Consider the following 10,908-nt stretch of genomic DNA (forward strand, 5'->3'; position numbering starts at 1 on the left):
ACAATCACAAATTGTTGCGTTAATAATCCCTCCGTTTATAAATACCTGCTCCACTTTTCATTTTCGGCCGCTTTTAAATACTTGATTTATTTCTTATTTGGAAAGCTTTTACATTACTGACTATTTTATTCATTTCTCTCAACTAGTGGACCCATATTAATTATATTAAATTAAGTTCATATTTTCTATCCTCCAATTCTCTAAGCTAATTTTGCTTTTTACAATTTTTTATTCTTCCATCTATCCCACTACCTCCATATTTTAATACTTTCGTCAATTTCTCCTAAAACTCCGCGCATGGAGAAATTGAACAAAACGGAAAGAGTAATTTAATTTTTCCAAATCGATTAATAAAATTAACAAACAATGCGGATATGATTTTATAGGAGAAAGATCATCAACAATTTATTACTAATTTTGGCATGTAATTAAAAGGCCAATAATTATATGTTCAATTCAGATATGTGTCAATACTATCTTGATATAGTGAAATCAATTCGGAGCACATTTGGTATAGACGTGGCTATAAAAATGATATTGTACTTTCAATATATATTTAGCATTATAGCACAACTATTTGGTGTAAATAACATCACACCCGATTAATGAATCTGAAGTGGTTTTTTTTAATTTAATTGAAGTTGATCCAAATTTGAATTGCTTGATTTTAATCCAAATCTGCCACAAAGTTATTGATTCAAGAAGTTGCAAATTAAACTTCAATATTTGGCATTATAATGTGAGTACTAGTATATAATATATATATACACACTTGATCACTAAATCTAAAATAGTTTTATTTATTTATTTACCGTATTCAATCTGAGTTAGTTGACTGCCGTATCCAATCTGAGTTAGTTGACTCAAACTTGAGTTGGAGGAATTTTATGCAAAATGATCCGTAGAAAGCAAACTTATCCTTGATTTTCACACTGCAATATTTATCGCTGTAACACCACTATTAATTGTAACAAAATCACACTCGATCACACACCATATCCAATTTAGTTTTCTTTATTTCAATTATAAACGTATCTGAATGGGTTGACCCAAATTAAAATCAGCCCAATACAACTGGCTAGTCAGTAATCCCACGTCAATATGACGTATATGAATATAGTAATTCCAAATATGACTCAAACCAACCAACCCAACACTAAATCAAATGAAATACACATTCATATACAAAATCCGAACAACTCACTTGTCACGCACCTCTAAATTAGTCCAGTAATCCGAACATGAGTATCTCCCATGCATAAATTTTTAACAGCTAGTCATGTATCATAGAAGATTTCATCCAAAAAAAAAAAAAGATCAAATAAATTTCATCCAAAAATCATACGCGGAGTAATTGTGCATATATAGTACGGAGTACTAGTCACAGTAGTCAGTCAATCAATTACTTCATTTTCAACTTCATCCCAAGAATCAAGTAACGACGGTTTTTCTCTTAAACCCCTGAAAATTTTCTTTCTTCTTCTTCACAAAATCACAAATACACTTCTAAAACCCCAAAAAAAATCAATATTAAAAATACCCAGAAACAAAAAAAAAATGGATATTCACTTTGAGACACAAAAAGGGGAGTCATTTATGATAGAAATAGGGTATTTTGATTCAGTTTTAGAGATCAAAGAAAAGGTTGAAAAATACAGAAAAATACCCATTTCAAATCAAACCCTTGTTTTTAATGGCAAAATTCTTGAAGATTCTGGTAATGTTGAATCTTGTGTGATTCTTCATAATTCTCGAATGCGCTTAATTGTTGCACCCAATGAAGAAAAACCAAAATCCCCTGAAAAACTCAAATTAAAACAAGAGGATGATCACCAATTCTTTCAATCTTTTTCTCCTCCTATGATTCATAATAATAATAATAATCTTCATCATAATGTTTCCAAGAAAACCAAGATTGTTCTTAGATTGCCGGCGTCTCGGCCGTCTAATATCTATCAGAAGCTTGTTATTGATGTGGACTTAAATGATTCTGTTGAGCAGCTCAAGAAGAAAGTTCACCAGATTGAAGGTTAAATTCATTTTCTTGTTAATTAATTTTTTGGGTTATAATGTGTTTTTGGTGTTGTTGTTAAATTAGTATAATCATGGCTTTATGGGAATGATTATGCATGGAATTTTATTTTATTTTTGGTCCATAGTATGACTTTAAAGGTCGTACATAATATATGCCGAGAATTATAAACATAGGTATTAATATATCCCGTGCATTAATACGGGCATGTTTTGAAAAATTGCCAAAACAATAGTATGATATAATTTGTTGCATTCTAGGAGGAAAAAATTTCTTATGTTCTCATTTCTATAAATAACTAGTATGTTGCTGTCACTTTGTGTTATTATTTTCTTTTCATTAATTATATCTGAGTTATTTTCTTTTTGTATGTTGCAACAAAGTTTCTAAGCTCTTTTGTGAAAATGTATGTTTCTTACAGGTTACCCTGTACACCATCAAGCCCTGTTCCTAAATAAGAGTATTGAGCTGCAGGATCAAAGACGTTTGCGCAATATGAGCTCAAAGATGGGTGTGAGATCGAAGTTTTTATCAGGCCGATTTTAACTCCTAAGCATCCTGGCATGGCAAACAGAAAGTCGGCAACTAATGCCAAGAAGTTGAAAGTAATTGTGCTAGCTAAGTGTGGAACTAAGAAACTGGTTGTTGAAGTTAATCCCTTGGATAAAGTGCAGGTAAATTTTAATGACAAGCTTTTATTAACATTACTGTGAGTTCTGAAAATCTGATAAAATGCTGAAAATGTGCAAAAACAGGTGCTAAGAAATGAACTGGACAAGCGTCATCAGAGTGCAGACTTTCAGCTTCCTTCAGAAGGGTACTTCTTCATCTACAAGCAGAATGTAATGGATGATAAGGAGACTTTCCAGTGGCACAATGTTCGACAGGGTGATACTATTGAGATCTTCAATGGCAGCGTTTCAGGTGGACAGTGAAAATCATGCTATCACAAGCGATTCAAGTCGACTTTCTATGGCAAAAGATTTCATCTACATATAGTTTTTGCACAGTCAATGGGACTCAGATGGGTGCATGATTTTGTTAGTCCTGGGTCTGGTTTTAGATTAGTCTAGTTCTTGTTTTTTCTTAAATAGGTCTAATTTTTACATATGGTAAAGTAAGCAGTTAGAAAACACAGCTTCTCATTGAATAGTTGTTTGCTTCCTGTTAAATAGAATGGTACAGCTTTATGTACATTTCAGATGCGCCAAAACATCAGTTTTTAATTCACTACAGAAATAAATGAGGATCCTAGAATGGGAGAGAGCAGCCCATCGAATTACTGGAAAAATCCCGATCTGTGAAAAACTTCTGAGCAACCTATAAGATGTCCAGATTATTTTGTTTGTCAAAAGGCTTAATGATAAGATATGAAAACTCGAGTAATGAAGCAAAATGAAGTCCATTACAGTCTTTACAGATACATCAAACTGAACTGAAAAAGAATACTAGATGTATGCATGTCATAAAGAATATTGCTTGGGTTCATATTGCTACAGAAAATACTGTCAACAATCAATAAATCAGCCATCAAACAGTATCGAAATCAAACACAGTTTACTGAACGGAACATAAATCTTTAATTTCTGGAGAAATCTAAGCTCGAATGTACATGGCATGCTAAAAAGTGTGTACCAAAATCAACAAACGCATCATAAAGGCAAGAAGGCAAATAACCCTGTATACACAGCCTCCTCTGCAGTCTGCCCACACTAATTACAATGAATCAGCCACTTCTACAATGAATACACTTTAAGCCCGCACCACCACCCAGAAATTTATACTACCTATCTAGGATTTGTATGATTATCTGCCGCCTCAAGTTAGTAAATTTCGTCCAAGAAGAAAAACATGCATCATCTATCAGCTCCACTACCAACTACTCAAATATATTCCCTAGATATGATTTTTACCTTGTCAGTAAGCACGGAATTTGCACCGAGGAGATCAAGGAGACAACCAGCCACAGAATTTTTTCTTTCCAATACCAGCTCAGTTTATAGCACAACTCAACAGGAAATTCAAACATAACCCAACGGCAGCATTCTCTTCATGATGGAAATCAACTAATCTGGGTCGACTTTTCTATATCCCTAAATAATCCTCATTTACCAAAATTAATAATGATCTAAAGCTGCAAAGCAAGGTCTGGTTGTTGAGAATCGACTGACGACTGGAAAGCAACATTCAGATCAGGGGGAAGTGTATCTTGTTTTTGTTTCTGCTGAGTATATGGACTAAGACCACGCCAAGGGGCTTGCACTTGAAATCTGGACAAGTCATTTGTAACCAATTGATGAGGAAAAACTGTTGGTCTGCTCGGGGCCTGTGCTTCATTCCCAACTTTAATAGGTTGTGATGCAGATGATTGAAAGGGAAAACCCATCTTTTCTGGCTGTATGTGCATCATATTAGAGACCGGATATTCAGTCTGAGGTTGCATTGCCTGAGGATAGAACATCCGTGTTGCATTGTACGATGAGTCTGCGGAAACCTGACCTCTATTTGTCGCAGAGTTTTGACCATTTGGCCTAAATCCTGCAGAGCCAACAGACATCCAAGCACTAGCAGCTACTGCAGCAGCATTGCCTCCAGTGTCTCCTCTGGGTGATGGGACAGATGGCCTACCTTGTGCAGGACTATGCGCATGAATCGATCCACTGGACGATGGGACAGATGGCCTACCTTGTGCAGGACTATGAGCATTAGTCGATCCATTCTGTTGCCTCTGAGCTTTCTCTGTCATCATCTTCATAACTAGGACTGGGTCACTAAGACCCTGGGTCTGTGACTGTTTCTGGGGGAAGGATAGTGGTGGGCCGCCTAACTGTGGTGACATTAAACCTGGAGATGAAGTGACTATTCGATTATTACCTACAAAATTGTTCACTACCTTCCCATTAGAAAAAAACATCAGGAGCACCTCCGTTAGTGTCAGGCTGCTTGAAAGGCAGAGATTGCAGAAAATTTTTCCCCTTGGGTAAGGATTCACTTGGCATGGAAGCAGGCATTATTTCCATTAAATGAGCAGGTTTCTGTGGAAAATTATCTGTTTTCTGGATAGATGTTGGCTGAAATTTTGTTTCCACCCTCCTTTGACCTATTTCCATACCATGAGGCAGATGTTTCTGAGTAAAATGCTCTCTTTTCTGATCAGATATGGATGGAGAATTCGGCTCCACTCTCTTTGCACCCATATTTTCAGGACAAATTGAATCCCTCGGTTGATGGCTCTGCTGCCGGAAAACAACACTATCAGGGTGACGATTTATAGATGGAGAATTTGATTCAGCATCCTTAAAATTGACATGTTGAAAGCCTCTAGAAAATGGATTATGCTTTTGAGAGACTAAAAGAGTAGATGCAGGTAGTTTAGCCTCTCCAGAACCAACCACGGTTGCCAATTCAGAGGCAGGTGATTTAGCTTCCCCAGAGCCAATAAACATGGAGGGCAATTTTCCATTTGAACTAGGTTGCTTAACCAACACATGGGCTTGACTTCGGCCATCCAAATGTTTGTCAGCCTTTATAGAATCAATAGCATCTGACCTTGAAACAATGGGGACCTTTTTGTCATCCTTTCTTAAATCCACAGCATTGTGTAACCTTGAAGCAAAGGGATCTTTTTTGTTATCCTTTTTTGATTCAACAGCATTGTGTAACCTTGAAGCAAAGGGGTCTTTTCGATGTTCAACAACTAGCACCGCTCTAGGAAGTGGCTCATATTCTCCAATCCATCCACGACCATGTTTGAGGCCAGGAGGAAGAGCCTGTTCAATCCTCTTAGAGGCGATTGTCCAAGCCTTAGGCCCAAGATTTGCAGCATATCGAGCCAGACTACGGGCATAGGAAAATTCTCCAGACAAACCAACCTGATCCATGGTGGAAGGATTATTTATAGAAAATATGTTGATAGAACTAGTAAAAAGATTGCTATAAAGATTACATACAGGAATTAGCTGCTTTTTGTCATCCTCAAATGTTGTAAATATTGACTCGGGCCTGTCTTCAGGCTGATTTGATATATTATATGTTGCACGGCGATTCTCATCTACGGCAAATGATCTCCTTCCAAATTTTGATAGTACACCCTTCCCTGGGGGAGGGAAGATAAAGAGTATAAGCAAAGAACATATATGACCAGATTTCTACTTCTTCCATAGGCCAACAATAAAACTTAGAATCTGCAAGAGAACCATATCTATATCTAATACATACCTGATTGTGTATCTTCGGTTTTCTCTATATAATTATCTGCAAGGGTAGAGATGCCCTCTACAGGCCCATCCGTATTGCTAGGCTTCTCAAAGTTATTCACATGATCAACGCCACACATATTAGGGGCATCCATTGTCGCAAGGATGGCACCAGATGAAAAATCAGATCCGACAGGTTCCTGCGCGCCTCTGTAGAGCAGCTTCTTTGTTTGTTTTTTAATTTGTGAGTATGATCTCTCTTTCTGTTCAGACTTTGGCTCAAGCTTTGTTTCAGATTTTGGTTCAGATTTCGGCTCTTTCTCTAATCGCTCAATCTGCATCCGGATCCGCTGGAATTTCTTTTCAGCATGTTCTTTGATTGCACGAGCCTTTCAAAAATGCATATGTACTGCAATTAATACTATAGGAGGATTTATAAAACAATAAAACCAATACAAATAAAATGCTCAACTAATACCTGTTTATGGTAAACAGTCTCAGGTGCATTATACTGCATTGCATTGGAGCTAATAAGGAAAACATCACTCTGCACAAAATAATGCCATCATTAGTATGGAGTACCACATAGGGAGTATTGAGTACTTGGAGGGTTGAGATGATAAAATGCACCAAGTCCTCAGCAACTATGCAGAATGAGTTGTAGACACAATATGGTTGACACAATGATTGTCTATTCATTAGCCGGGGGCTAAAATACAGTGGTGTAAGTGATAAGAATTACACAGACCAAGATAATGTTACAGTACAGGGTATGAATTATAGAAGATGTTTATACTCTTAAGAATGTGAGATGTATGAGGCAGGTTATGAAAGTGTGAACTCAATCCTTCTCAAGTCAGCATCCTAGAATTGTGGATTAGATTTGGATTTAGGGGGTTTTTGGTTTACAAAGTGGTATGGGTTTGAAATCAAGATTGAAGCTAGGGCGGTATGGAGTTGTAACTTGATTCTTAATACATTGTGTTTGGTTGTTATCCAAGATTGGTTTTTATCTTTTTTTTTTTTTAAATAATTGTGGTAAGAGCCATACCCACCTTTCCCTTTGGTTTCTAAACCCATACTTTATGGGTTTATAAATTAGATTTTTCTTAAACAAACGCTATGGGTTTTACTCATTCCACAACATACCTCATACCTAAAAGGCTATAACCTATGAACCAAACGTTCCCTAAATCATTGGAATGTTGGACTTTTAGAATATATTTGGACGTGCAGGAGTCCAAGGTCTAATTTTGGAAAAAGCATATCAATATTGCTAAGAACATGGTACATTAAAAAAAATAGCATTATATTGCCCTTGGAACAAAGCTATGGTGATCAAGTATAAAGGAAAGGTTTTGTTTTGAGTTGAAGACAACTCCTCTTTCACTAGCTCCATCCCATCTCTTTATTCCATTTTTCTCTAAATCCATTCCATAATTCATTGTATAACGATTGTGAATCCCTACATCAAACTACAAGCCCCAAATGTGAAGAAATTTTTTAAAAGAAAGGAAGTAGCACTCTATGCCATACAGCCATAGACGTTAATGCAATGATAAGTATTTGTCTATGCCATAGAAATTTATATATTATCCTTCAATTGTTCATTATTTGGCCAAAAAAAAAATAACAAATAGACCTAAAATTATGGATGATATTGGACCGTAGAGGCGTAGAATTGGGCTTACTCAAAACTTCAAATCCAATTTATTGAAAGCTAGATTCTACTTCAGAAAATCTAACCCCTTCAATGCAACTCACACACCTACATTAAATTGAGTAAAACTCTTTTCAAACACATGCTCTATTATTGCAGGAGCAAGACTGCATACACACAAATTCCAACCCCCTTATCCTTCGATGACTGGGAGGCTTTTTTTGGTAAAATGATAAGTGATAAAGCTGATAATATACAGGAGAATAATGACAAAGCAATTCTTATCATATCTACAACGAAGAAATACTCCAAATGTTCAAGATAAACATGGTTATAACAACATTGTCAAATCGTCCCTCAAAAAGTAGATCAATACTCATCCTTTCACAAATAACTAATGCCATTTCCAAAGTATACTAGTTTGATACTGCATATCATTTCAGACTTTGCTATTAACCAATATTATTAATAAGATATACCCAGCCTCTAAAACTGACTTCAGGCCCTCAGGCTAGCAGTACTCCTGGATAATTAAAACGGTGTTAATTAGATATCCTAGATATGTCTAAAGATTCGATGTGGATGATAAATGGAAATAATGCAAACACTATTAAGAATTGGGATACATTGAAAATGTAAATCCTAAGGGTAACCATCATTAAAGAATTTCATTACTCATTAACTCGTATTGGCAGCAGACTTTATTTAGATAGTCCAATAAAGAAACAGGCAGCAATGAGAAAAATCTAAAAACAACCAAGGTTTTCGCAGTAATCTTTAATACATAAACACCCTCATTGGTAGGCAGCAATAAGAAAAATCTTACAAAATTCGAGGTTTTTGCAGTAATCTTTAATATAGACATCCTCATTGATTCCTAACACGGCTAACACAACCAATAATTGCTCTCCAAGAGTGAAAAATTCAATAAAATTATCAGAAAATTTCCTTAAGGAGATGAATAACTAGGTACGGATTACCAACCTCAAATTGCTCTAAAGTGGAGTAAGAACCATTTGCAAGCTTCTTCCTCACGGTGGAAAAGTCCATCGGATGTTCAACGACATCGTGATAGTCTGGGAGCTACACCAAAGCATCATTGTATCAAAAATCCAAACTTTTCAACAATGCCAATGTAACAATATCGAATGGCGCCAATAGCAATACACAAATTTCATTTCAAGAAAGAAAAATTTCAAATTGAAGTTACCTCCTCTGGATCAACTGGTTCAGCATAAACACCATATGTATCTTTTCTGCCACATTAAAACCACCATTTTCACTAAGTAAACAAACTTAAAAGTATTCCAACAATTAGAATACTAAGAGAAACAGAAATCACATACTTTTGAAGTTTGTCCAATATCAACTCCAATTGCTTTTTATCTGGTAGAGGAGTATTACAATCATCATGATGATCAATTTTTCCATTGGGTATCCCTGAAAACACGAAAAAAATCAAACAAATACAACTCAAAATTTCTTCAAAATAAACCACATTAATATAGTTGCTTCCAAACTTGTGAAATAATACAAATATCTCACCAGAAACATACTCCACTCTTTTCGGCTCCTCCTCCTCCTCTTCCTCCTCCTCCTCCTCCTCCTTCCCATCTCTTCCCTGCCAAAACAAAACCAAACAGCATCAATCACAATTCACACACACAAAAACCCGAAACCAATCCAAACAGCCCAATTGCCACCCAAACACAAACAAACACACCCAGAAAGCCGAAACCAATCCAAACGACCTGATTGCCACCCAAACACAAACAAATACACCCAAATTGACCAAAATAACACTTTCCTACATGAATGTAAAATGTGTAAGAGAATCTAGAGAGAGAAATAAGATTAAGTAGAGAGAGAAAGAGGGCTATTTTTGTGTGTGTGTTTTAGTGATGACCCAGAATCTCTCTGAGTTTGATGTTTATATTTTTTTGACAGTTGACCCCTCTCTCTTCCTCCCCCAACCGTTAATTCCATCACACTCCTCCGAAGAAGAGAGAGAAAATGATGAGTGTGATTTTCATCTCTCAATCTCTGGACCAATCAAAAACCATCTTTCTCTCTCCTCCACTTTCTCTCTCTACCATATCAGACCTCACCGCAGGCCCCTCCACTCTCTGTCCTCTTTCCCCCCATTTTTTCCCAGATCCAAAAAAAAATCAAAAAAAATAAATAAAAAAATTATACCTCATAATCATCTTCTTCATTTTCAACTTCTTCATCATCTTCATCTTCAACAACCCTCCTCTTCTTTACTACCCTTTCTTCCTCCTCTTCTTCCGAGTCAACCCCGAGTCGACTCACCGACCTCCTCCCTCTCCCCCTCCCTCGCCCCCTCCCACGTCCTCCATTGTTAAGCTTCAAAACAAGCTTCACCTTCTTCCTCCTCTTCCCATTCACATCAACTTCATCTTCCTCCTCATCCTCCTCCTCCTCATCTTCCTCCTCCGAAACGACGTCGTCACCCAAGTAATCCTCATCATAATCAATAATATTATACCGGAAAGTCCTCCGCCGTAAACTTCGCCGGACTTCCTTCTCCGCCGCCGCAGACGACGGCGATACTCCGACCTCACAATCATCATCATCGTCAGACACGGCCCGTGCAGCTAGATCTGCCTTCGATGGTCTCCCCTTCTTCCTCCTCCTCTTCTCGATCTGAACCATGGCTTTCTACTTTCTCTCTCCTCTGCTACTTTCTCTCTCCTCTGATACTATACTATTCTAGAGAGAGAGAGTAAAGTAATTGATAATCTAACCTTTTTTTATTTTTTTCTAGAGAGAGAAATTAAAAGAATGGGAATTTTTTTTCAGACTTTTTCTCTCTCTTGTTTTATTGCATTATTGAGTAGTGTGGGAAAATGGTGGGACCTACTAGAGGAAAATATTTGAGTATTTTAATATATATAATAGTGGGGTCCACTTTTTTTTTTGAAATAATTAAAATAGAAGAGAGGGAGTGGCTGAGAATGACGGCGTTTGCCGTTTGGTTTGGGTTTTTATTTTTTTTG

General features: G+C 36.7%; 2 pseudogenes; one reads left to right on the forward strand and one right to left on the reverse strand.

Moving 5' to 3' along the window:
• Positions 1-745: 745 nt before the first annotated feature.
• LOC110723578 lies at positions 746-2,998 on the forward strand (annotated as a pseudogene).
• Positions 2,999-3,418: 420 nt separating this feature from the next.
• LOC110723854 lies at positions 3,419-10,655 on the reverse strand (annotated as a pseudogene).
• Between the last annotated feature and the right edge of the window lie 253 nt (positions 10,656-10,908).

This window comes from Chenopodium quinoa, unplaced genomic scaffold, assembly GCF_001683475.1.
Source record: "Chenopodium quinoa cultivar QQ74 unplaced genomic scaffold, ASM168347v1, whole genome shotgun sequence".
NCBI lineage: Eukaryota > Viridiplantae > Streptophyta > Magnoliopsida > Caryophyllales > Amaranthaceae > Chenopodium > Chenopodium quinoa.